The following is a 5,349-nucleotide window of genomic DNA, read 5'->3' as shown; positions in this document are numbered from 1 at the left end:
TTCAGGTCACCCTCAGTGGGAGCATTGTGTGTAATCCTTGTCCTCATTCTCCACCAAAAACATGTAAAGAGATTAGAAAGGACGCCGACGCTGTTTCCTGGATAGCAAGACATTAGAAAGCCAAGTGACGTTGTTTACTGAGACATAAAAATATCAGAAAGGATGCAAACGGGATGATGGAAAGAATGAGGGAGTTTATTCACGAGATGTGGAAATGCTGGAGCAGAAACGCCCAAGTTTGAAGTCAACAAATGAGATTTTCACATAACGTGAGGTTTGAATGACTAAATCAGGGAAATACCCTCTTTTGAGTGAATCAATAACTTTAGTTCGAGCTTCAAAACCATTAGTGAATGATTAAGAAAAGTTTGAATGAGAGTTTCTTCCAATCAACAGAGTTAGTAAAATCGTGAACGACTTTCCAGAAATAAAACGTAGAAGCTGATTTCACAATGTTTTAAAAGATACACGAACAAACATACAAGGAGGGAATTTACCATTGAGAGGAAGTCAGTGTGGTTGCATAAGAATTTCGAATTTGGTTGACTTCAGCCACAAAGACATTTCATGAACACGTAGAACTGATTAAGATTGAGTAAAAAACTTTCATGGATTGGTAAGGTGTGGCGTGTTATTCATGGTGAAACTCTGTAAATGGAGCTGATGTCCTAAAATAACTGCAGACAGAAGTTATATCCTAATCAGTCGGAATTGAATCGTCACTTGGAGACGCAACACCTACTTTAAAGATTCGACCACATTCACATGATGTTATGTATATTTCGTACATTCTTTACTCCACCCAAGAAATGCACCAAGAAGACTCTGTTATTTTGTATTGTTAACCCTCTGTACTTCTCTGCAGCACGCCATTGAAGATAAAATATGCTCAGGCCAAAATTCAATTCAATACAATATTCAAACGGTCCTATGTGGATTTTTCTTTTTTTGATTATTGCAATAACCTTTGTGACTTTGCAACAAAATGCATAACATAAAACCAGTTCAACATTTATTTTCGCGAAATTAAAGCAATGCACAATAAAGGTCATTTCTCAATCCATAAACACGGGTATTTTCCCATAAACTTGGCTTTGCTCAATATCACCTTCTATCCGTACCCCTCAAGACAATGAATAATTGAAGCTGCTCCATGTGAGGCTCAAACAAAAACTTCAGCGCAGCACAGCCCACTATACTGGCACAGAGATACCATGCACTGTCACCTGCATCACAGGAGCAACACATTAATGCTTATCTCCACATTCCTGGTTGTACCTTAACGTTTGGGAAACCGAAGTTCTCTGATTCCATGGCTAGTAACGGGGATTAAACGACCATTTTCACCAGTGGTTCTGACTCCGAGTGAGGAAAATGGTGAGCTACTCATTGCAAAGATGGGTAGATTTTTGAAATATATAATTGCAATATTTGCCTTCACTAACCAATGAACATTTTATTTCGTTTTTCATATGTAGAAATCTTAAAATCTTCATCTTTAACAGACTCAATGACAGATCTCCATTGTGTCTCTGGTATCAAATTCCAAAGTGTAAAACCGCTCTGAATTCTTCCACCACAGTCCGCTTTTTGGTAGTGTTCCTGTTGTGGGAAATGCACTTCCCCGCGTGTCAACTGCTGCTCCCAGCATTCTCTCTGGCACTGCACTAATTTTCCTTCTGACACTTGCTCACTGTGTTGCTGTGATCATACTTGGTGTTGCATGGCCCAGGAAAATGATACAGATCAAGGCTTTTGCATTGTTGAATTCAATTGTCTGTTTAGTCTTATTTAGGATTTTGAAAGTGTCTGTTCTATACAGAAGTGCTTGTCAAAAACATCTGAGCAGAAGAAAGGTGTTCTGAATAATGACATTGAGCACTATGCACTCTCCTCCAGTCTCGAAAACAATTTCTCACAGGCAATTTAATAGACAATAGACAATAGGTGCAGGAGTAGGCCATTCTGCCCTTCGAGCCGGCACTACCATTCATTGTGATCATGGCTGATCATCCTCTATCAGTATCCTGTTCCTGCCTTATCCCCATAACCCTTGAGTCCACTATCCTTATGAGCTCTAGCCAACTCTTTCTTGAAGGAACACATCCTGCTTTCTCGGGTTCTTCATTCTGTTGACTTCAAATCTGCACAGAATTCAACAGACTTTGTTACATAGTTTTTTCTTCATTTTTGCTTAGATCACTGTAAGCAGAGTGTCACAGTGGGAATGCCATTGCCCCACAACCCAGAGGTCAGACCATACTCTTGGGACTGCACTGTGCTATTTAGCATTTCACCAGACCAGGGAGAAATATCTGCTGTTCTGCATAATTTACGCAATTCACTTATTCATGCAGGTGCTCATATACGTGACGAGGTGGCCGAGAGGTTAAGGCGATGGACTGCTAATCCATTGTGCTCTGCACGCGTGGGCTCGAGTCCCACTCTCGTCGCTGTTTTCAAAGTTGCTATTTTTGCATGCTCACTCCTGTCTTATTGAAATTGGAACTCCAATGGTCAATTTATATGCATCGACGCTATTATAAAATCTCAAAGAATAATTTGAGTCAGTTGCTTAAACTGCATTGAAACGTAGATCACATTGGGATAATGAAAAGTAACGCGATTTTCTTTTTCAAAGCTGCTGTGACCTTTTATCATATGAAAGAGATCCAGGAAACCAAAATACAAGAGATGCGAAGCGCATGTTTATGAAATGCGACTCTTAATAACTGTTTTGTCAAATGAAATCTGGAGCAGGTTGAGTAGAAGTGATTCATGTTGGTGAGAAGAGCACAGAAAGACAGAACAAAATAATGGAAATATTTCAAAAGGGGCAGGGCGTGGGGGTTGGAGCACCGAGAACTGGCTGAAAATGCCCAGAAGAGAATTGCAGATATGGGTGCCATGCATGGATACGGAGAGACTTTCACATTGGTCTCTTTATCGCCCATTGCTCTCGCCATTGATGAAGGCTGGACACAAGACACAGATAAACACAAGATGTGGGAATCAAGCTCCAAAACGTTAAGCAGACACTGGATGCATCACATTGAACTATGAACAACTGGAGAAGTAGCATGCACACTGCAGGGACTGAACCTAAACTGTGGATCAATAATCACAAATTCATGCAGCATTAGCATGAAAAATGATTTAATGTGTCTTTATACGCATGTCATTAACAGACGTTTCGTTCTAATACCCGTGTCATTGAAAGAAAAGGACACCACATGTCAAGATGGATGACAACGTAACCACGTTTGCTTTGAAATTGAGATCCATTTCATCATTGTACACAGTGGACAAGTTCATTTTAAATAATACATTGTGATTTCATTACAAACATTGCCCTTGCTAAGTGGCAGTTACTCAACATGAAAAATATGATGTAATTTTTATTGAGCATACATCAATTAGCACCATTATCTAACTTCGGATTGACTGCAATATGCACATGATAAACAATATTTAAGAAAAAATGTCTTTTGGAAGTAATGATTCGGTGCTGACGAAAAATAACATTAAATTCACATGATGCGGATATTCCACCAATGGCTCCAATGGTGGAAATGGTCAGTGGGCATTTCTAACTTGGTACAGAGGTGTGTGAGTTGCAAGGGTTGGGAGCTCCCACCTCATCTGGAGCAGCGTCTGCTCACATGGACCAGGGAGCATTGGGGCAGCAGGCTGGGAGTTCCAACCACACCTGGAGTAGCTTTTATTGACTTGGAGTAGCAGGGAGCATTGGGGAAGCAGGCTGGGAGATCCAACCTAACCCGGAGCAGCTTCTATTGACGTGGAGCAGCAGGGAGCATTGGGACATCTGACTGGGAAATGAAGCATCACCTGTAGCAGCCTGTATTGACATGAAGCAACAGCGACCATTGGAACATCAGACTGCGGGATCTTACCTAATTTGAAGCAGCTTCAGTCGACATGGAGCAAGGAGTTTTGCGAGATCCGTCTGGGAGCTCCACTCTCACCTGGAGCAGCTTTTAATGTCAAGTAGCAGCGGGAAGCATTGGGACATCAGAGTGATAGATCCAGCCTCAACTTGACCGCTTCTATTGACATGGAGGAGGGAGCATTTGGACATCAGACTGGGAGCACCAACCTCACAAGGACCAGCCCTTAATGACATGTAGCACCTGTGAGCATTTGGGCATGAGAGTGGTAGATCCAACCTCAACTGGACCGCTTCTATTGACATGGAGCAGGGAGCATTGAGGCATCAGACTGGGATCCCCAAATTAAATTGAAGAAGCTGCTATTGACATGGAGCAGCAAGGAGCATTGGAACGTTAGGTTGGGAGCTCCAACCTCACCTGGAGTAGCTGGTATTTACATGGAAGAGAAGGGAGGATTGGGACATTAGGCTGGGGGAAAGGATATTCAACTATTTTAATCTGAAGTAAAATAGGTTCCAAAACTCAGATGTTAATTGATTTATGAAGAAACTTTCCCGGGAAAATAATTAATACTTTCCATACTAAAGACAAGTCCTGCAAATATCCAACTCAGGAAAATGCATTGGTACAGAGAGAAATGGGGGTGATGTTTCATGTTTTTGTCTTTTCTTTTCTGGCCGACTCTGCACTGGATTACATCACGGGAAGGACGTTTTCACTCATTTCATATTGTTCAGTTTCCTGCAAATACGGACAGGTCATTAACGCAACCTAAACCCGAAAATTAATGGGAATATGTGATGCTATGATTAGGCTGGAGTTTACCTTTAATTAGGGTGAAAACGCAGCAAAGTAAGTTGCAATTTTCTTGATCAGCAGCGACCTCATTGATTGGCTGCTCGAATTGTGAATGGTAGTTTTTTTTTTAAGCTGCAAAAGTGTTGCTGGTCAAAGCACAGCAGGTTAGGCAGCATCTCAGGAATAGAGAATTCGACGTTTCGAGCATAAGCCCTTCATCAGGAAAGGGGGTGATGTTTTTTTTTTAAGACAATTTGAAGTGGATCATTGATGGTGATTATCTTTGTTCTTTGTTCACCTTGTGACTGTTACTGTTATTGCTCATGTCGTTGTCAGCACCACAGCTCTGCAGCGTGTAAAATTTCAGCTGTGCATCTGGCCAGTGGTACAGCCATTCGTATAGCTGGCTACGGATCAGGCAGGTGCAGGTTCAACTTTTGCTTGGCACAAGCGCATTGTGGAGATTCAGCACACATCCAAACTTTTTTTTTTGTTACACTGAGGTGGATAATATTTGAAATTTTCATCTCCACGAACGAAAGTTCGTTTACTGTCTTCGATCAATTAAACATTACCAAGAGCTCTCAAAGTTAAAAATCACATTGCATCAGATTGTGTCGAACAAGCATATTTGGAAGCA

At 41.4% G+C, this 5,349-nt stretch overlaps 1 non-coding gene across 1 annotated transcript; it reads left to right on the top strand.

Annotated features, from left to right (window-relative positions):
* Positions 1 to 2,371: 2,371 nt before the first annotated feature.
* On the top strand, positions 2,372 to 2,453 carry trnas-gcu (transfer RNA serine (anticodon GCU)). The gene has a single exon. It is a non-coding gene; the product is annotated as a tRNA-Ser (tRNA).
* The last annotated feature ends 2,896 nt before the right edge of the window (positions 2,454 to 5,349 follow it).

Source organism: Hemiscyllium ocellatum, chromosome 28 (genome assembly GCF_020745735.1).
Source record: "Hemiscyllium ocellatum isolate sHemOce1 chromosome 28, sHemOce1.pat.X.cur, whole genome shotgun sequence".
Taxonomy (NCBI): domain Eukaryota; kingdom Metazoa; phylum Chordata; class Chondrichthyes; order Orectolobiformes; family Hemiscylliidae; genus Hemiscyllium; species Hemiscyllium ocellatum.
This window is presented reverse-complemented; position numbering and strand designations above follow the sequence as displayed.